Consider the following 23,563-nt stretch of genomic DNA (forward strand, 5'->3'; position numbering starts at 1 on the left):
TGTTAAATTCAATATAGGTTACTGTCGCCGTAAACTTAAAATACTAGGCGTATGAATGAATGGATGTTTTTAATAATGTCCATGAGGTCAAACAGCCTATGGGAGCCGTGGATAGCCAGCAACACGGATAAGCACAACAGTCCAAAACAAATAGACTGCCAACACCACATCTACTTTATCTCCCTTTCCTTTTGTATTATAGATCTTCTGTTTTGTCTTTAGATCAAATAATCTGCAATTTTTGTTATCCTTTCTTCTTCAATCAAGCTACTCAAGGAACCCATATTTAAAATCTCCATGTAATTAACCCGAACATCTCTATAAGTTGGACATTTCATGATGTATGAAATTAGAAAAACTCGAGGGAAATATTATAAGCTAGAAATATGCAAGGCATTTTAAACATAAAATCATAACCGTTGGTATTATATGAGTAGAAAATGAATAGAATGAAACCAATGAGGAAAAGCGCATATTGCATAGGAAGCCTATGAGTAGATAAACATTTTTGGTATTTGTTTGATCTTTAGTTTGTTAAATAATATAAATATTTTAATTTAAAAAATTGAATTGGGATTGGAAATGATAAATGTTAAATTAATTGTTGACATAAAATGAATTTAAGGATATTTAAAGATGGGGAAAAGATGCTACAGATATTATGAGTCGATTCACTACAATGTTAGAATTTCAGGGTCTGATCATGCAGGTGTTATAAAATCTGCAAATTGAATGTGCCCTCCTCTGGTTCAGATTTTTGCTTGCAGACCAGATATCCATGTTGGCAGAAGTCAGTTGGCATGTGTAAATGAAGTTACTCTTGTAGAAATGAACTGGCAAATATTTAATTGTCATAATTTGTGCAATTTAATTTTTTTGTGATGTTTAAATCTTAGAAGGATTGGTGGTGTTGAAGGACAATTTTGAGGCATTTTCTGAATTGCAAGGGTTCCTTCTTTTTAGTTAGATCTGTTGATGTGTTTTTTCGGACACCTAAACCACAAAATAAAATATCAAGTATTCTATCCTCTTGAACAAAGAAACCTATTATGCTAATGAATATGATCAAATGAGATAACTCCAAGTTTTAAAATGCGAACAATTGACTTTATGCTTGAGATAGACTCAGTGAATATGATGTGATCTTTGTGGTAATCACAGTGGGACTTCCACTTCGAACACAACTAGAATGTGCAATTTTACTTGACTCGCTTGGAAAATAAAGACAAAAGGAGATGACTGTGTAGAAATCTAATCTAATCCTAGGAATGTTAAGCCCAAAATTGATTTATTTGATGTTGAAATGAGCAAGTTCGCTCTTTACCTTATATGCGCCCTCACCTTCAATACACCTTCTTCCTATTAAGCTGACCTAAGCATTATCTGTTTGTACTTTTGAATGAAGGGAGGCCAATCTTTCACCTTTTGAAATGTTTTACTTTGCCTTTAGATTGGCAGGTTTGGGAGGTCCAGCAACAAGTTTATCATGCCTCAATGCAAATAGGAAAGGTATAAGATATTAGAATATTTAATTATATTTTAGTCACCTATATTTAGTTCCTTGTTTAATGGTCATTTAGCTTTTTAGTTAATTAGCTTTTAAGATTTATTTAGCATTTAGCTTTTTCTTTTTAGTTAATTAGCTTTTAAGTTTTATTTAGCGTTTAGCTTTTTAGTAGTTCACTTTAAACGACTTGTTCTTAATTTAGAACGTCGTCCTTGTAATCTCTTTATAAACGCTTGTATATTGTTGAATAGATTATCCGATTATTGAATCATTCATTCAATTTATTTTTCATGGTATCAGAGTGGGTCAATGGAATTCTTTAAAGTTTGGCGAATTTTTTAATAAAATTCATGCCCTTCTTTCTGGAATATTTTCCAGATTTTTTTTATTTTTTTTAATAAAAAATACGATTTTGCTTTTTAGAAGGCTTTTTGAGGGTTTCTGGTTTGTGGGTGAATTTCTGTGTTGGGCAGCAATTCATGTTTTTTTTAGGGTTCTAGAAATTTTCAGGCCCGCAACTTGGAGGTTTTTTTTAGAGATTGAAAATTTTCCTAGGGTTTCTGCAATTTTTGACTAGGGTTTTGACCCTTCAGTTCAAGTCGACATTTTATTCTAGTTGCAGATTCTTGGTGGGTTTTTCGAGACCTCAACTAGGTCGTCATCAGATTTTTCTGGTTGCATCGTATTTGTGCCTCGATTTTTGAGCCGTCGAATTTGCATTCTGATTTCAGATTCTTTGTGGGTTTTTCAAGAGCTTTTTTGAGTTGGTGACTAAAATATAATGACCATTAAACAAGGAACTAAATATAATTAAATATTCTAATACCCTCCCTTAATGGTTATTCTATCTACTAACTACCCTACAGAAGACACTGCAAATCTTTTGATCACAAATGAAAATAACACTTCTGCGGTGGAGACCCTCCCTGGATCTGAAAAGTGTTAATGACCAAGAATACCAGAATCCATCCAACCTGACGTTGGGTAACCAAACTGAAACCTGAAACCATGATTTTGAGGATAATCGGCAAACCCTCCAAAACTGAAGATACAAATCATCATTTTTGTGGAAAAAAAGGGTAAAAACCCTTGAAACGATTTTTTTGGAAAAAATTGAACAAAACCCTGAAACTTTGCATGGCAAGACCCAAAACACCACGTGGTAAAACATCAAACAACATCACGTGGTAATATACTAGACATCACTTGGTAAAACAGCAAACCTCACGCGGCAAAATAGCAGACATCACGTGGTAAAACAACACTCCCTGATTTTTGAGGAAAAATCAAGCAAAATGCTCCCATGATTTTTTTGTGGAGAAAAATCAGAAAACCCAAGGACAATTTTTCAGGAAAAAATCATGAAAACACTAGGACTTGTAAGACGAGGTTTGGCCTAAATCAATCTGATAAAGGTAACGATATTCAAATATCGTGAACATGCACTGTTTCCAGGTGTTGTGGCAACTGTTGAACTTTTGACTGTGTTCCAACATTATGTTGTTCAAGAAGCCATCACGAAAATGGTGGTTGAATGAGGTCAACCTAGTGAAAGCATGAGACAAAAGAATCTGATTCAAAAATCAGAATAGAAGCAGCTTTTGAAAAAACTGAAACCCTAGAGAAGAATTCTGGCACGAATTTCGAGGTTTGGAAGAAACCCATAAATTAAAAAAATTTTACAAACTTAAAACAGCATAAACGGTGCCCAGAAAGCACCAAAATTCCCGACGTCCATAGAATTAGCAAAAATTGTGGACTGTTTTTAAATTCCAAGGCAAATTCGTTGGCACAAAATTTGAGGCACAAAAAACGAGGCACCTAGAAAAATATGATACCAACCCAAAAAAGATCTTGAAAAACCCACCAAGAATCTGAAAACAAAATACAGATCCGTGGCTCAAAAATTGAGGCACGGAAAACGATGCACCCAAAAAATTTGATGATGACCCAGTTGAGGTCTCAAAAAACCCAGCAAGAATCTGCAACCAGAATAAAATTTTGACTTGAATTGAAGGGTCAAAACCCTAGTTGAAAATTGCAGAAACCCTAGGAAAATTTTCAATCTGCAAAAGAAAACCTCCAGGTTGCAGCTCGAAAATCTCCAAAACCCTAAAAAAACATGAACTGCTACCCAGCACAAAGAAATTTGCCCACGAACTAGAAACCCTCGAAACCCTCAAAAAGCTTTAAAAAAAGCAAAATCGTTTTTTATAAAAAAAAATAAAAAAAAGTCTGGAAAATATTCTAGAAAGAAGGGCATGAATTTTTATTAAAAAATTCGCCAAACTTTAAAGAATCCCATCGACTTGCTTTGATGGCTCAAAAATCGAGGCATGGAGAACAATGCACCTATAAAAATCTGACGACGATGCAGTTGAGATCTCGAAAAACGCACCAAGAATTTGCAAGCAAAATAAAATTTTGACTTGAACTGAAGAATCAAAACCCTAGTTGAAAATTGCATAAACCCTAGGAAAATTTTCAATCTACAAAAAAAAAACTCCGGGTTGCAGGCCCGAAAATCTCCAGAACTCTAAAAAAAAAACATGAACTGCTGCCCAACACAGAAATTCGCCCACGAAGCAGAAACCCTCGAAACCCTCAAAAAGCCTTCTAAAAAGCAAAATCGTTTTTTTTATAAAAAAACAATAAAAAAAATTTAGAAAATATTTAAAAAAGAAGGGCATGAATTTTTATTAAAAAATTTGCCAAACTTTAAAGAATCTCATTGACCTGCTCTGATACCATGAAAAATAAATTGAATAAATGATTCAATAATCGAATAATCTATTTAACAATATACAAGCGTATATATAGAGATTACAAGACGACATTCTAAATTAAGAACAAGTTGTTTAAAGTGAACTACTAAAAAGCTAAATGACCATTAAGGGAGGGTATTAGAATATTTAATTATATTTTAGTCACCTATATTTAGTTCCTTGTTTAATGGTCATCTTCTATTTTTAGTAGTTCACTTTAAACGACTTGTTCTTAATTTAGAACCTCGTCTTGTAATCTCTATATATACGCTTGTATAATGTTGAATAGATTATCCGACTATTGAATCATTCATTCAATTTATTTTTCATGGTATCAGAGTGGGTCAATGGGATTCTTTAAAGTTTGGCGAAAAAAATGTGAAAACCCTGGGACCTGTAGGACGAGGTTTGGCCTAAATCAATCTGATCAAGGCAATGATATTCAGAGATCATGAACATGCACTATTTCCAGGTGTTGTGGCAGTTGTTGAACTTTTGACTATGTTCCAACATGATGTTGGTTAAAGATGCCATCACTAAAAATAGAAGATGACTATTAAATAAGGAACTGAATATAGGTGACTAAATTATAATTAAATATTCTAATACCCTCTCTTAATGGTCATTCTATCTACTAATAACTTCATTTAGAACGTCGTCCTTGTAATCTCTTTATATATGCTTGTATATTGTTGAATAGATTATCCGATTATTGAATGAATGATTCAATAATTTAGAACGTCGTCCTTGTAATCTCTTTATATACGCTTGTATATTGTTGAATAGATTATCCGATTATTGAATCATTCATTCAATTTATCTATTTGTTTTTTTTTTTGGCACCATTTATGCTGTTTTAAGTTTGCAGAATTTTTTTAACTTTAGGGTTTCTTCCACACCTCAGAATTCTCACTTTGGAATTCTTGCCAGAATTCTCCTCTAGGATTTCAGATTTTTTGTGCAGCTGCTTCTATTCTGATTTTTGAATCGGATTCTTTTGTCTCATGCTTTCACTAGGTTGACCTCGTTCAACCTCCATTTTTGTGATGGCATCTTTGACCAACATCATGTTGGAACACAGTCAAAAGTTCAACAACTACCACAACTCCTAGAAATAGTGCATGTTCACGATATTTGAATATCGGTCCCTTGATCAGATTGATTTAGGCGAGACCTCGTCCTACAGGTCCCAGGGTTTTCACATTTTTTTTCCTCAAAAATTGTTCACAGGGTTTAGAATTTTTTCCTTAAAAATTATTATCTGTCATCTGCAAAGCTTGTGTGGGTTTTCTGATTTTTCTCCACAAAAAATCATGGGAGGGTTTTACTTGATTTTTCCTCAAAAATCAAGGAGTGGTGTTTTACCACGTGATGTCTGCTATTTTGCCTCATGAGGTTTGTTGTTTTACCACGTGATGTCTGGTATTTTACCACGTGATGATGTCTGGTGTTTTCCTGCATGATGTCTTATGTTTTACCGCGTGATGTTTGGTGTCTTACCACGTGGTGTTTTGGGTCTTGCCATGCGAAGTTTCAGGGTTTTGTTCGATTTTTTCCACAAAAATCGTTTCAAGGGTTTTTACCATTTTTTTTCCACAAAAATGATGATTTGTATCTTCAGTTTTGGAGGGTTTGCCGATTTTTCCTCAAAATCATGGTTTCAGGTTTCAGTTTGGTTACCCAACATCAGGTTGGATGGATTTTGGTATTCTTGGTCATTAACACTTTTCAGATCTAGGGAGGGTCTCCACTGTAGCAGAGTGTTCTTTTCTTTTGTGATCAAAAGACCTGCAGTGTCTTCTGTAGGGTAGTTAGTAGATAGAATGACCATTAAGGGAGGGTATTAGAATATTTAATTATATTTTAGTCACCTATATTTAGTTCCTTGTTTAATGATCATTTAGCTTTTTAGTTAATTAGCTTTTAAGCTTTATTTAGCATTTAGCTTTTTCTTTTTAGTTAATTAGCTTTTAAGCTTTTTTTAGCATTTAGCTTTTTAGTAGTTCACTTTAAACGACTTGTTCTTAATTTAGAACGTCGTCCTTGTAATCTCTTTATATACGCTTGTATATTGTTGAATAGATTATCCGATTATTGAATCATTCATTCAATTTATTTTTCATAAGATTGGTGAACTTAGAAGGTAAATCAACATTTTTTGTTGCATTGTAAAACTTTCTTTGAAAACAATGGCAGATTTTAGAGGGTAAATAACATTTTTTGGCTTAATGTAAAATTTATACCCAAACTCGTTGGCCGACTCAAGGAAGCCTCCAACATTGTTTGGTCAAATGCTAAATTTTGCCTGAAACACATTGGTGGGCTTGGAGGGTCCTTCAACATTGTTTGATACTTGCAATGGCGAACTTTAAAGGAAGCTTTACAATTTACCTCACCGAAGTAGCATACGTAACATGTTTAACATTACTTTACTCCAACATTGGTGGATTTAGAGACAAGTCCTACAATTTGTGGCGGACTTAGGGGGTAAGCTTGCAATACTTCACAAATATTGGCAGATCTAAGGGGTCATTCAACAATTTTGATCAACATTAGAAAGTTTTCAACAACACTTTCAAGAATTACATTTGGCGAATTTCGAGGGGAAACCAACATTTTGCTTGCAAATGGAAGGCGAGAAGATTGGCGGATTTGAGGAGTCAGTATGCACATCTTTATACATGCCCAAGGAGGGTTAATTTTTCCTAGGACAAACTTTCATCACTCCCTCCATGGGTGGAATTTAGGGGTAGGTTTGCATGAATTCCGAGATGAAGTGCATCTTGTGGCCTTGACAACAAGATGGGTGAACGCACTTGCTAGGGTCCCTTGCACTACCAAATGAATGTTGAGCGCATTTGAAGCCATGCCTTGCACAAGTGAACATGGCAGTGAAGGGCACACAACCAAATACATTAGCGCTTGCCATGAGTAGGCTTGCACAAAGCCATGACGGCATTCAAGGGTTAGAATGCACAACCTTATACATGAAATGAGGGGGTTGATCCTTCACTTAGGTAAATTTTCACATTTTTTTCCCTTGAGATCTCGTATCATGAGGCTATCGTAAGGTGAGTGCATATAGAGGGTAGACATGCACGAAATGTTGATTGAAGCTCCTTGAAGTCATACTTAGACGTTTTTGAATGATTAACCTAAGGTAGGGTTTGACACCAATGCAAAACTTACCCCCCTAAGGAGGTGGTTGAATTTTACTTAGAAATTTTTTCATGATTTTACCCCTCTAGGCCTTACATGATGTGGACTTGAAATACATGACCTTATGTGTTGTTCTTGTAGATCTTGATGGAAGTACAAGCGAACTTACCACTCCATGCCTTTTAACCTACTCCTAATGGCACCCTGGACACAAACAACATTAACAACTTCAACAACCTAGCAACCTTAGCAACATTGACAATATGACAACATAGCAACTTAGCAATTCACACCTTCTCTCACTAGAAAAGGCTAACAACTACGTCTATCACCAAGCTAAGACACAACTAAGAAAAAAGTGGGGTCCCCATTTGCAGTGGAGCTATGTGTGAAACCTCACAACATCTAGTGCCAATTCAAATAAATGCTCCTGAACATTTTAAAAATAAAGACTCAATCCACACCTAGAACCTTTGGATAATTCAACCCAAACTGTCAAATGACTAGGAGAAGTACTCAAAAGGGAAGAAGAATCCCAAATTGGATCAAGGCACTTGGTCTTTGATTACCCAGGTGTGTGCAAATACATTCATTCCATCTAAAAAGAACATTGTGACTCATAGAATCCACCGTGACGAGCTACATGAGTAGTCCTAACTTCAAAAGCATCCGGGATAGAGCCTCATTGCCAGCAAGCATCCATAGCCTTAACGATGTTATGGCTTTAATCTCACGACTATTGTTCCTTTGCCAGCTAGGCATCCATAGTCCCAATAGAGTTACTCGCATGTCCCCAAAGCCAAATACTTTGATATTTCATTTCACTTCATTTTTTTTCTATTGTATTTTCTCTTGGTTTTTCTTTTTTTTTATTTCTCTTTGTTTTTTACATATTTTTCACACTTTGACTCGTAAGCAATGAAGCTCACATGGGTTTGAGAATTATAGTGGCATTAAAGTAGGATTTAAGATTTTTCACTAGCCAAGACTTCACCTAAGAAACAACAATGACTTAGATCTAAGTGTGTAAAAATACAGTAATCAAAAGATTTCAGTATCAAGATACAATAGGTGATTCCTTTCAAAGTCAAGTATAGATCCTAGCCAAGTGATAAAGTTAGAGAGGAACAACCTCAGATTCTAAAGTACTTCATAAATAGTTATCTAGGAAATGGACCGAACATAAGATAAGAATCACACCAACATATGCGAAACAACACAACGCCTTTCTCACAAAGAAAGGTTCCAACTAAGGACCACCTAAACTAAGCAATGGCTAACCAAAGAAAACTAAACTAAAGAAAGCAATCAACCTGAGCCACCTAACAATCTTGAGCCAATTGAATCAAAGAAAACTAACAACTTGGCTTGACAAAACAACTAAACTAAAACAGACAAAAAAGAAAATCTACCCTAAGACTATTTACAAGTCTTCTAAACCGGACATGACTCAAAAGAGTGACATATGAACATGACTTGACATGATTTCTCAAAAAGTGCAATAAGAGCATGGCAAGGGTGATGGTTTAAAGTTGAGCAAACTTATACTTGAACTCGGAGAAGCAAGCTCTCACAATGCAACTCTCATACTCAAGAAACACTTCTCGCAGGATAAGCAGTTATGGCAATTCATCAAGTCCATGGTCAATCCAAACGCAAGTAGTTCTTCCTAAACGCCCATAATCAAGTTCATAACATTCAAAATTAGGAGCAAGGAAAGAGACAACCTAGTGTGCTTCGTGTTCGAATGGTGATTCTTGTGTGCTATCACTCCCCAACACATCATTTGAAAAGGGATCCCCAACAGCCTCGGGAGGTTGCCATTGGTGATGTATTATCCCACGGGCATTCAAAACATGTAAATCATTATTACCCTCATTAGTAATCATATGGTGGTGAAAATTAACTCAAATGGAAATATTAAATTGTAAACATGAAACTTTTCACCTATTAGTTCCTCTTGAATCTTTAGTAACAGACTTAATACCACTTCGAATTGCTTCTCATACTCAGCCTCCATGGTAACACCAGGCTCACTACTTTGCATAAACCATGCATCCTTGTGTAGCTTTGTAAGCATATCTTTGAAAATTTTCCCAATTTGATCTTGGAATATAGTTTCTCTTGGTAGCACCCCTTAGAATTACTAATCATTCTTTGTCTCTATCGCAAGGTTCATTTGTTTATCTTCGTCAATGATGCTTGAAATTTCTTCCTCTGGGACAGCTTGCAATTCTTCACTTGGTTCTTCTTGTTGTAGTGATGAATGCTTACCAAAGTGACGTAGCCACGATAGGAGGGTCCTCAAAGAAAACGGTCCAGACCATGCAACAAGATTAACACAACGGAAACAATAACACAGAATAGAGAGAATGCCAGATTGGGCTTTAATTATATCATGAATTCAAATACAACTGGCCAGCAACATCTGAGCTACAAACAGGCTAACAAGAATGATTACAGAATACACATTCCAACCGAAACCAAAGAGATGTCCAAATTTGATCTATTTCTATCTGATCATCATCAACTGTCCACTAACTACTCATCTAGGATCTAATACATCATTATATAGCATCTGGAACACATCTGGGTGGGCCAAAGAAAGATTACAATCCCCAGGGCGAGAAAGTGTAATGTGCAAATAGGTCAGCCCTAAGCATGAAGAAAATCCTCCGGAAAAGAACTGAAATGAAACGCGGACCAAAAGGAAGGTTGGCCAAGCGTATGGGAACATTGTATGAAGTGCCAATCGGCTCCACAAGTCAAGGAGATGCTCTGCAAGGTAAGGAAACATCTTCTAGCTACTAAAGTTCAAACTGGTTTCGAAACTGAGAATTGCCAGACAATCCGGAAGCAAAATCCTACTGGAAAGAGATCCAAATGAGCTGAAAACCAAGATCAACATACAAGAACATGTCTACAAGTTAAATCCAGCTCCACACAAAAAATGAGCTACTTGGAGGGGTCCGAAGTCAATCACAAAAACTGAAACACAAAACTGAACAAGAAACAAAACAAAAAGCAAATATTTTTGGTTGGTGCAAGATTGCAAAGAACCAAGGATGCTCCCGCATCAGGCATTTGGGGTTATTTGAAAAGTGAGTCTCCCACTTTGATGGGGCTGGAGGAAAACCAAGACCGTCTACCTCAACCTAAGAAATCCAAGAAGAATCTTCCACTGGTCTGTCCTTCCACTTCACAAGTTATTCTATGTGTTGTCTTCTTCGTGTGCTCTTACCAACTCTGCTATCCAAAATCTCCTCAATCTCATCCGGTTTCTTCTCAGGAAACAACCTCTCTAAATCTAGTCCACTATTATCATTGAATTCTACCTCATGATATTGATAGAGATCTACTATGTTGAATATAGGTGATATACCCAAGGTATCCGATAACTCAACTTCATTTGCATTGTTGGAATCAAACCTATTCAAGATCTTACAAGGTCCAAATTTTCTGATCTTCGGCTTATTGTATGTTCCAACTGGAACCCTTCCCTTTCTCAGATACACCATTACCTCATCTCCAACTTCAAATTCCTTATGTCTTCTCTTCTCATCCACCTTCTCCTTATACTTTTGGTTCATATCTTCCAAATGTTGTTTCAGCGAACTCCTCTGCTTCAGCGCTTCTTTTATCCTCATGACTGATGTCTCTCAATTCTGATATACCTTTAGGATTCATTCCAGTAACAATCTCAAACTGTGTTTTACTAGTACTCTTGTTCATTGAATTGTTGTATGCAAATTTTGCTTGTGCAAGAATCAAATCCCAACCTCCAAGTTTATCTCCAACCAAACATCTCAACAAATTTCCTAAACTCCTGTTCACTACCTCTGTTTGTCCATTTGTTTGTGGGTGAAATGTAGAGCTGAACTTCAGATCAGTCTTGATCTTCCTCGAAAGTGTCCTCCAAAAGTAACCAACAAACTTAGTATCCCGGTTTGAAACAATACTTCTATGTAACCCATGCAACCTCACAACTTCCCTGAAAAATAGGTTTGCTACATGCACTGCATCTGTTGTCTTCTTACAAGGTATGAAATGTGCCATCTTTGAGAATATATCTGCCACCACAAATATAGAATCATTCCCTCTCTGTGTCTTAGGCAATCCATGTATGAAATCCATGCTTATGTCTTCCCAAGGTCTCTCTGGTACTGTCAAAGGTCTATAAAATCCTACATTCTAACTTCCAACTTTTGCAACTTGACAAATTTTGCAACTCTGAACGAATTTCCTTACATCCTTATGAATTTGAGGCCAAAGGTAATTCTCACTTACCAGAGCCACTGTTTTGTCAATGTCAAAATGTGGTGACGCCACTAGACAACCCATCAAGCTCACAAAATCAGGAAAATCATCCTACCAGTAAAGTGTTTCTAGCAGAGGCGGTCTTATCCAGCTGGTGTAGACTCCACAGTACAAACCAACATTCTGAATTGCAGTGTCCGGAATTCAAGATTGCAGCTGACATATTCCAGCAGGAGATGCGTAGCAATGATGCACCTGAAAATCCTCCTACAACAGGATATGAAATGGTCCCGAATACTCGGTATGACCAGGCCATGGTTGTGGAAAGTTACAAACATTTACCAAAAGGAGAGGTCGACCAGGCCCAAAATGGAAGATTTCTGCCAACGTTAGCTAATGGACCGATGGTACCTCCTGGTTCCCAATTTCCACTGGCATCAGCAAATGAACCTATTGAAGACTCGGGATATTATTTCCCACCTCTGAATAATAGCGTCCTAGTTGAGGGGATAAAAGAAGTCTTCCACCAGTCTTCAGGAGTGTTGACTAAAGTCATCTTATCCTCTCTTGAATAAAGTCGCTAACTGCTGAAGATATCGCAAGAAGGATCAGTTAGGATGACTCCAATGTTCTTTTTAGTAGGGTCTCTACGTGTGGATAAGCACCAGTGGTCGTTGTGATTGCTATGTCATCAAGGGGCCTTACGTCGCCGAAGATTTTTCTAAACTAAACAAGCTTTTCAAAAAAATATCAAAAGGATAGGGTTTGCAAGAGGTCTAATCTAGTCTAACCCTAGGAATGACTTAATGCGGACAAGACTTGGTGAGATTCTACCAACTTCAATATTGCCATAAATCAACGACTCAATTGAAATTGATGCGATCTTCTAAGGTAACAAATGATTTTTCAATACATCAAAGATCAAAGACACTACCACGAAGGTACATATCCAAGATACAACAACGATTGAAGGTTTAAAGCGATTCAAATATCTCCAGTCGACCACGCAAGGCGTTCCTACAATCAGCAAGAAGCTAGTGGTTTGGAAAGCGAATCCTACCAAAGATCAAGTCCAACACTTTGTCCTTCAAATTAACACCCTACTTTGATTGAGAATGATTCAAGAAAAATGAACAACCATGAAGATAACCAAGAGAATTGCAACAAAACACCATAACTTCAATATTTTATTGATCTCAAAGCCATCATATACAACAATTGTTTGAATTCCTTTCTCAAAGCTCAATCTTGCTACAAAATAACTTACTTCTAAACTCTATTCTCTCTAATGCATCAATAATTTCTAACTCTCTCTGATTGATTCATTACAAAATGAAAAGAAATGAGGGTATAAATAGCATCCTCAATTACAATGAACGGTGCAGATTGAAAGAAGATCAATGGCCAAGATTATGACACCTAAACCCTAATTAGGGTTTATTACAAATAGCCTCCTTTTTACTGAACAATATTAAATGCATAGCCAAATATTAAATTTGGCACAAAAACCTAGGAGACATAGACCAATGACAATTAAGGTGCCATGTCATCTATAACAACCTCTCATCTAGAATCTTATTCCCTTTCCAATGCTCTTTTTTAGCATATGCAATGAATCTTGATACGATTCCTTCGATCTCAGCAATTGGAATCTCGGGAAGATTCCTCATTCTTTCTTCCAAGTGGATGACCTGATCAAATGCCTTGAGAAGAGCAGTGTCCCATTCAGGTTCAAGTTCTTTAGTCTTTTCAATCAGGAGCATGGTAGCAAACATCTGGTCCCGTTGCTCATCTATGATAACATTAGCATCCTTGCAAAAGATAACCTTAATTCTTTCCTCCAATTCCTGCAAATCCACATCTGTCTCAACTTCGATCCTCCTGCCAAGAATGGTACGTAGTACCTCAAATACTCTGTCCTGGATCGGGTGGATAACCTCCTCAACATGGCTACATCTAGTACTGATGTCCTCGAAGAGAACTTCCTTCATCTGGAGTAAGGTTGACCACTGAAGTAAACTGTGAGGTCCTCCATCCATGATCTTTTCCTGCGCTAAGACCTTCTTTGATGTTTGTCTGATTACTTGCAAGACAGGAATGATAACCTCTTTGGTATGAGCAAAACCGGCTACCGTTATCATCAAGTTGTGGATGATCTCAAGAACCTGAATAGCCCTATGAATGGTCTTCATCATCCTTGTTGCAAATTCTACGGCAACTGTATGAGATTTGTCAATCCAAGTGCTCATATGCTGGACCAAACTTCTGAATCTCTCTGCCTCACCAATTGATTGAAGGGGAAGTGCCTGTACGGGTGATCTTGCTGGATCCTGACGTCCTAAAGGTTGATTGAGATGGCTGAAATATGTTCTCCATGCACCGACCTCTGTCTGAAGCTTTCTATTTTTCTCCATTTCTTCCTTAAGCTTGTCTTTCAATGCCTCAAATGAATCGGTGGCATCATCCATTGTCTGTTCGGCTGTGGATGGACCTAGCTCAAATGTTTCTACATCATATTCTTCTGCGAGGATCTCGCCTTCATATTTGTCCACTGCCGGTGTAGCTATCTGCAACTTTCTGGATCCAGTCTCATCTCTAATCATTTTGGACATCTTAGTAGCCTTCCTCTTCTCTGTCACTTCCTGGGAATGTCCAACAAGGCTCTCTAAATCAATCACATTGTCTTCGTCCTCGATCACAATCACCTTCGTTAATCTTTCCTTCAACCAATCTGGGATGGCAGATCTTGTCTCTTTAACCTGTATTTCCTTAAGCAATTCTTCTTCTCTGGGAGGAGATGTTACTTCATTATCTTCCCTATCTTCATGCAACTCATTGTCTCAAAGAGATCCACCTGGTGCCTGTCCTTCTTTATCATTTTGTACCATTGACTCCATAGACTCCTCTATCTCAAATGTCCTCTTCTCTTGTCGAGAAGACGTACCGGATGAACGATCTCGGTTGGCCTCTTGCTTCTTCTTGGAAGATTCTCTCTTCTCAGGTCTCTCTTTCCTCTTCGAGCCTCTTGGATGGAGATTGCCTTCACTTGCACTTCGAAGGTTGCCTTCGCTTGTATTTCTGGGATTAGGATTGCCTTCGCTTACACTTGCTCCACCTTCAGCTGGTCTCTCCTCCAAGGTGAAAGTCATAGCTATGCCTTGCTCTCTCAACTTCTGATGCTACACATCAACCCATCTGCGAGTACAAGACAAGACTGGAGCCATCAAAGTATCTAGATCCACAACCTCGGGCTCATTCCAATCTAACCTCACTGTTTTGCTTTCTCGATCATAGGATAATTGGAGATGTCTGCCACTGTCCTGAGCTTGGTCTGCCACTCTGTAAATCTTGCATTTCCTGATGAAATCCAAAGGCAATCTAGAATGCATCTTTCTTTTCACTTCAAGATCATCTAAGAGATTCATCATAAAATCTTCTATCTGGAACTCATGCTTATATTTCCTACCGACTGTCTCCTCTATATATCCATGTGGATCAAAGCTCTCTCTCAAGGCAAAGAATGAAAATGAATATAAAGCTAACTCCTTCTCTGCGTCATCCATGGCTAGAGCATTAGGACATACCTCAACTGAATTGCCCAATATGATAGGTACAGGAACTCCATTTCCATGTCTATGTCTGAATGCCTTCGCATACGTTGCCAACTGTCTTGTTACCTCAAGTAACACTATTCTGTCTGTCGGATATCTCGGCAACATGTATGGAGGTGAAGGACATCCATGAACTCTGATATAAGTAAATTTCGGAAATTGGATAAACCATGCACCGTACCTCTTTACTAGTTCCTATGCATCCTGCGATAGTCTCTTGTGAATCCCGCCTTGCAACGTCCTTGTGATGTTCATCGTGAAGGTATCATTAACTAACTTGTAGTTGCTTCCTGGTGGATGATGCAAATGGACATAGGAATCACAAACTCTGACCTCACCGGGTCCTCTTCCAATCACTCCTCTGTGAGGTAGTCCTGCATAGTCAAAGCTCCTGATCAAGGCATATATGACGTATGAACTCATGTGGAAGGACTTGGTAGCCTTCAATCTCCTTAACTGTACGTCCAAGCAATGGCTAATCATTCTAGCCCAATGAATTGTTCCTTTTCCCTGAACTATCACCTGGATGAAGTAGAACATCCACTTCTCAAAGTAGAAGGCTTGCGGGGCTCCTGTGACTCGGTTGAGCGTCGTTATCAAATCTCTGTACTCCTCCTGGAAATCGATCCTATGTGGTGTGTTCAGGATCTTGCTCAGGCGAGGACGACTCTTGAGTAACCAGTTCTTGTTGATGATACTTAGGCAAGCATCTGGATCATCTTCGTACATGGACCTGGCTCCTTCTATGCTTTTGTAGATCATATCTTTGTGCTCTGGAAGATGGAAAGCCTCACTTATAGCTTCCTCTGAAAGATAAGCTAAAGTGTTTCCCTCCTTGGACACGATTGTTCTGGACTGAGGATCATAATGGCGAGCACACTCGATCATCAACTCATGGCACTGGACTGCTGGAGGGAAGCCGGCCGCCTTAATGATGCCACTTTCAATTATCCTCCTGGCGACAGGTGAGGGCTTGCCAATGTAAGGGACCTCTCGAAACTTCTTCGTGCTGAAGTTGCCCAAGTTGGTATCTCCAATGTTGCTCCACTTAGACACGATCTTGGTCTCCAGTTCTTCGTTCTTTTGATCTTCCTTCATGAGAGCTGGACGACTGGTGGATGCTCCCGTCTTCGGGGTCGCCATTGTAACACCTACACAACATTTCATAATAAGTAATAGATTTTGCAAGGTATAACTATAGATTAGAGATTAAATTTAGGAAACTTCATGATAAGTCTTTGAGTTATCATTTCCTAAATAACGATTGAGCTACTGAAATTCAAAATTTAAGGCCATGACGATCAAAATTCAAAATTCAAGACAAGGAAGATTTCGCCATACCTTACTTGAGAGCTAACTCTAAAATGCAAAATTAAGAAATTCGCCTAGGCAAAAATCGGAGCTTGGAAGATTTCAACGTGATCTTTTTCAAACGAACATCCTCCTTAGCAACTTCACCACCTTTGGGGTCTTCGATGTCTTGATGGCAAGCTCGCTTCACTTGAAACTAAGTTCGCACTCCCCTCTAATGATAATTTTGCACTTCCTTGTCTTCTTGATATTTCGCATGCAAAGGATGTTTGAATGATGATTTGAAATGAAATAATTTACATCCCCTTTATAGGCGGTCACCCTTACAATTACCTCTAGGCCGACTTTGCAAAATAAGGTAATTTAAAACAATTTTTAAATAAAAACCAAGGGCCGACTTTGTAAAATAAAGCAAATAAAACCCAAGCGCCCCAATTTAATTTTTATTTAAATTAATAATTAATTAATTAATGCCCTTGTAATTAATTTTTCGATTTTTTAAAGGCAAGAAATAATTAATTAAATGCTCATGCGTAAATTTTAAATGCTAACTTTAATTGGATATTCAAATTTTATCGATTTTAGCATTTAATAAAATTCAAAAATGTTATTAGCGCCAATTCTGTTGACGTGTATTTTGTACACAGCCTAACACAGAATAAAATACCCAAGGGTACCTTATCCTCTCTTGAATAAAGTTTCCGAATGCTGAAGATATCGCGAAAAGGATCAATCGGAGAAACTTCAAGGTTCTTATATGTAGGATCTCTACGTGTGGATAAGCTCTCTGTGGTATGATGTGATTTTTGAAGGAATTGGCTAGTGTAGTGAATATCGCCCTAGTCCTTGCCTGAAGGACAGGAGCGATCCTTGGTGTCCTGAGCTCATCCTTGTTCCTATCAATTTGCAATCGCCTTCACAATGTAGAATGATGTCCTTTGGTCCTTCTTGAACGTATGAAATGTGATTATCATTCAAAACTTAAGCCTTTATAGAGATTTCGCTCTGGTCCCTGACTGAGGGACAGGAGCGAATTTGGGCATATAGTGCAAATTCTTCATCATATTGACTTGCAATTGTCTTTGAGGCGCAGAATGATGTTCTTTACTCCCTTTCGAACACTTGAAATGTGAGTGGCAACTTAAATTTGGACACATTTGAACATTTCGCTCTAGTCCTTGGCTGAGGGACAGTAGCGCCTAGGCAAATATAGGCCTCACTTCGGTGTCTTGCAATCTTCAATTTGTCTTCAACGGGTTCGTTACACCTTCTTTGCTTGCTTCAAACCCAAAACTTACTTGATCCTTGCCCCAAAACTTGCTCTATGAGGAAATTCGCTCTGGTCCCTAGGAGAGGGACGGGAGCTATCATCAAATTTCGCCCTGGTCCCTGGCTGAGGGACAGGAGCGATTTTGCATTTAGGTCTAATTTTCCTCATGATGACATTTCCAAGTTATATTCAACTGATAGGATGTACTTCCTTGGTTCTCCTCAAATCGCGAAATTGTTGAAATCTTGCAAGGACAAGGCAATGTTGGATTTTAAGCTCCAGTCCTTCAGTGAGGGACAGGAGCGATTTTTGCTCCTGGCACATTTCCATGTTTGCGAAATTCTTCAAATTATATTCAACGGAAAGGACATGCCTCCCTTTATCTCTTCCAATCCGAAAATCATCTTGATCTTGCAAGGACAGTAAAATTTTGAGAAACAAGCTCCGGTCCTTCAGTGAGGGACAGGAGCGATTTTGCTTCTGCAGGCCAAAATATCAAGATTTCAAGACTTTAGTCACTTCACAAGGCAAAAACGAGTCATTTCCAATGCCTAGAATCAATTATCACAATTCTCAAAATTTGGTCAGAATCATTCGTTCAGAGAAAATTCCATAATTCCATCATTTAACACTTAGACAAATTTGGACTTGCATTCAAAATTCCGACTGAACCTAGACCAACTCACTTGACCACTTGACGAATTCACTTTATTTCCAAAATTGCATCCTACGGGAGGAAGCTCAAAAAGCTCTCAAGATTGACTGGACTCTGGCCTGAAAACATCAAAACGGGAACCCTAAGGCTTGACCCTAATCCAGACAACTGACATACTAAACCAAAACCCTAAAAAAGCAGAGAGAAAGGCGAGCAAAAACGAGCAAAAAGAGGGGGTCCCCATTTTAATGGGGCGATGTGTGAAATGGTCACAACATCTGGCGACACCACTGAGAAATGTTGAAAAACATTTCGGAATCAATCTTTCTAGAAGAAAACTCAGAAAACCTCCCCCAACAAAACCAGGAGTTAAGAAACACTTACAAGAAGAGACCATCATATTGAGATAAAGTATCAAGTCCACAGTTACCCATGTGTGTGCAAATGCGTTAATTCCTCTCAACAAGACAATCATGATCTCCAGATTCCCCTGTGATAAGCTACATAGTTTATCTAGACTCCAAAAGCATCCTGGATAGAGCCTCGCTGCCGGTCAGACGTCCATAGTCCCGACGAGGTTATCGTCGCAAGCTCACGAACATTGCTCCATTGCCAGCCAGGCGTCTATAGCCCCGGTGGAGTTATTCGTAAATTCCCTTTTAGCCAATTTGATATTTCTTTGTCAGCTCATTTTCTTTCTTTTGATTTTTTCTCATTTTCTCATCTTTTCTTTTGATACTGCTTTTCAGTTCCGTCAATTCTTTTGGCTTGTGAGTAGTGAAGCTCACTAGGGTTTGAGGATTGCGGTGGCGCTGAAGTCAGACTTTAGATTTTTCACTGATCACAGCTTTGCTTGGAAACCATAATGACTCGGAGATTATAAGTGTGAAAAAATATAATAACTGGAGGACAAAAATACGCGAGTTCAATAAGCTAATCTTGCTTCAATGCAAATACATCCTGACTCAAAGCTTTATTAAAAGAAGCTCCCTTTGTAGTTCCAAAAGACCTCATGATTGTCCAAATGCAACCAACAACCTAGCGGGAAGTCAGAGCGTTACATGACAAAATCACCCGATTTCAAATGGATACCCCTCAGGACAAAACAACTAACCTAAGACAAAACACCTAAACTAAGAACGAAAACAAAACGAAAGGCAAACCAAAACAAAAGAAAAAAGCAAACAAACGAAAACGAAAGCAAACTAAACTAACTATGTACAAGGGAAGGCCTTGAGCATCTCAGGATTGGAAATAATGTTTGAGATATCTCCCATTGACAGGCAATGGGATGTCTTCTCCTGTTAGAGTCTTCAACCTAAATGCATTTTCTCCTAAAATCTCTGAAATTTGATAAGGGCCTTTCCAAAGCTTATCAAACTTGTCATATTCTCCTCTTTTCTCGTATGCCTTGTCCCAGTATAGGACGAGATCTGAGATCCAGAATGCTTTGACTCTAGCTTGTCGATCGAACCATCTTTTCACCACTCCTTGGTGTTTTGCAAAATTTTCTAATGCTTGATCTCTCTTTCCTTCAAAATTCATTAACTGCGTCAATCGGGCTTGAACAACATCGGTGTCTTCCATGTACTCCTGAATAAATCTCAAAGTCGGGATCCTGAGTTGCATGGGGAAGACTGGATCTTGGCCATAAACCAGAAAATAAGGTGAAATGCCTAATGCGTTCTTGGTCCTGATTCGGTCTGCCCATAAGGCGAATCTCAGTTGGGTATGCCATTCTCTCGAACTTCTTTCTAGCAATTTCTTGATAACGCTGAGTAGGTTCTTGTTGGTTGACTCAGCTAACCCATTACCCTGAGGATAATAATTTGATGAAAATTTGAGGTTTATTCCATATTCAAAAGCCCAATTCGAGAATCTCAATGATGTGAATGCCGAGCCATTGTCGCAAACCAACGCATAAGGACATCCAAACCTTGTGATTATGTTTTCTTCTAGGAATTTGATTACAACTTTAGTGGTGCAAACTTTGAGTGCCTGTGCCTCTGACCATCTGGTACAATAATCAGTAGCTGTAATGATGTACTTGTGTTGTGCCGAGGATGTGGGATTGATGACACCAATAAAATCCATTCCCCATTTGGCAAATGGTTTGGCTTCAATCACTGGATTCAGTGGCATAGCAGGATTTCTTTCTCTAAAAGCTGCGACTTGGCAAGTGTGGCAACTCCCGATATGGTTAAATGTATCTTTGAAAAGTGTAGGCCAGTAATATCCTGCCCTTAGGATCTGGTGTGCTGTAGCGAGGTTGGCTCCATGTCCGGTTCCAAATTTGGAATGAAAATGTTCAATTATCTGTTTAGCTTCATCTTTGCCAACACACCTCAAATATACTCCTTCATGATTTCTGCGATACAGAACAGATCCTTGGAGCATGTAATGTTGACACTTCATTCTTAGTGCTCTCTTTTGCGTGGGTGTCATGCGAGCAGGACATCTGTGATTAAGCAGGTATGTCACAATATCTTTGTACCATTCATCAGGGGTGACATCCTCTAATTCATAAATTTGCTGGACCAATCCTGGTCCATCAATCGCCAATGTCTGTGCCAAAGCTTGTCCTCGAACAAGTTTCATGGGCTGGATTTCAATATCAAATTCTTGGATAATGGCGACCCACTTGCCTCTTCTTTCTCCTAATTCATTTTGCATGAGGAGGGTCTTGACTGCTGCATCTGGCACTATTGCATAAATCTTGGCCCTCAGGAGGTAATGTCTGAATTTCTTAATGGCCTTTACTAGTGCGTATGCTTGTTTTTCAATGTTGGGATATCTGAGTTTTGCGTCTTTTAGTGGGGTACTCATGAATGCAATCGGATTTTCATCCCTTTCTTCACTTCTCTGGGTGAGAATAGCGGCACAAGTGTAATCAGAAGCGAAAGAATATAGATAGAAGGGCTTGAGATAATCAGGACTGATCAATACTGGTGCTTCTGCGATTGCCGTCTTTATCTCCTCAAATGCCCTTTTGGCTTGTGGCGACCATTCAATCTTTGCGTCTTTCTTCAACATCTCGTTTAGAGGTCTGACTATTTCGGCAAATCCGGTAATGAATTTTCTGACGAAATTGATCTTGCCAAAAAATGATTTGAGTTCCTTCTTGCTAGCCGGCAAATTGATAGTGGATATGGCTTTTACCCTTTCAGGATCGATGGAGATTCCTCTTTCTGAAATGACATGTCCTAAAAGTTTTCCTTCTGTTACCCCAAATATGCATTTCTTTGGATTGAGGGAGACACCATATCTTCTGCACCTTTGGAAGACTCTTCTTAAGTCGTCCACATGATCTTCTCTTTGCCTGGAGAAAACTGTGATGTCATCCATATATATAACAATGCATTTTCCAATTAAGTCCCTGAAAGCGATATCCATGGCTCTCTGGAATGTGGCCCTGGCATTTATAAGTCCAAAAGGCATTCTCTTGTATGCAAATGTTCCCCATTTGGTGGTGAAAGCAGTCTTTAATCGATCTTCGGGCTCGACCAGAACTTGGTTGTATCCGGAATATCCATCTAGAAAGGACATCATCTGAGACCCATTGACAATCTGCAACACTTCATCTAGTGATGGTAGCGGATAATTATCTTTCTCTGATGCGTGGTTGAGATTTCGAAAATCAACACACAATCTGATCTCTCCATTTTTCTTTCTGACAGGTACCAGATTGGCGACCCACGTCGAGTGTCTTACTGGGAAGATGATCTTGGCTGAGAGCAGCTTCTTCACTTCTTGGTATATCAGGGGTTCCAATAAAGGATTAACCGGTCTTTGTCTCTGCCTGAATGGCTTGCTTCCTGGCTTCAAAGGGATTGTGTGAGTAATAATTGCAGTGTCGTAGGTTTTGAGATCTTCATAACTCCATGCAATAACATCTGGGAAATCTCTCATGTTTTTCAAGATCCATTTCTTTCAGTTGCTGTGCAGGACTTTCCGATAAACACATTCTTAGCTTGTATATCATCACCTAGATCGATTGTGTCGCACATGTTTCCTTCCATGCTGTGGTTCTTCTTTTCTTTCAATTTGTCAGGATCAAAAATTCTCTCCAATTCTACCATTCCTTTTGGAATAGTGTTTGTCTTTAAATTCAAGACACCTTCTGCATCAAATTCTGCTTCTCCCACTTCTTCTTCATCAATGATCTGGGTTAAGAAGACATCTGTGTTGGTTAAGAAATCCAGGATGTGCTTGTCGTCTTCGAAAACTTGAAAATTGGTGATGTTATCTGGGACTGAAGGGACTGATATTAACTCGACTGTGAACTTCTTCAATCCTTCCATTGCTAGTGGTATCAAAGAACTGGCGGCCTGTGCAAGGGAATTAGCCACTTGATTCTGATGTCTGTATATAGAATTGATATTGAAAGCTTCAAAACTCTCAATGAGATCCTAGACTCGATTTCTGTATCTGGTCAATCTTTTGTCATGGCAAACATACTGCTTCCTGATTTGCCTTATAGCTATTTCTGAGTCTCCATATACTTGCAGTATTTTTGCCCCTTTTTTGATGGCTAATAATAATCCATGAATCAAGGATTCATATTCGGCTACATTGTTGGTACAAGGAAATTGTAATCTGTGAGCGGCGAGGTAGGTTTCCCCTGTTGGGCTAATTAATTCGAAGCCGGCTCCAGATCCTTGTTTAGACTTAGATCCATCGAACCTTAATGTCCATATTGCATTTTCTTGATTTTCAGTTTCTTGGTCTTCCTGACTTTCCGTTGATGTATCGGATAGGATTTCATCTTCCGCCGAGTTTTCATCTTCTGAATCTTGAATTTCTTCCATGATTAATGTCTGCGAGGCTCTTTTGTATACTTGTTCTAATGCAGTCTGACATAAAGCACAAGATAGTTCTGAATGAATGGCATTGTGAATTCTACACCAATTTGGAAGAAGCAAATCCCGGACGGACGCTAAATTACCAAGTTGCACACTTTGCTGTATGTTTCTATGTACGAACCTCCTGAAATTTTCAAACATTCCATCATCTTCTTGGTCGGATCCT

The 23,563-nt window shown here is 38.5% G+C and overlaps 1 protein-coding gene across 5 annotated transcripts in view; it reads left to right on the forward strand.

The window, feature by feature from the left end:
• LOC131065177 (phosphate transporter PHO1 homolog 10) overlaps positions 1-23,563 on the forward strand; it is a 313,132-nt gene that overhangs the window by 249,612 nt on the left and 39,957 nt on the right. The gene's annotated exons all lie outside the window — the stretch shown is intronic.

Source organism: Cryptomeria japonica, chromosome 10 (assembly GCF_030272615.1).
Source record: "Cryptomeria japonica chromosome 10, Sugi_1.0, whole genome shotgun sequence".
Lineage (NCBI taxonomy): Eukaryota > Viridiplantae > Streptophyta > Pinopsida > Cupressales > Cupressaceae > Cryptomeria > Cryptomeria japonica.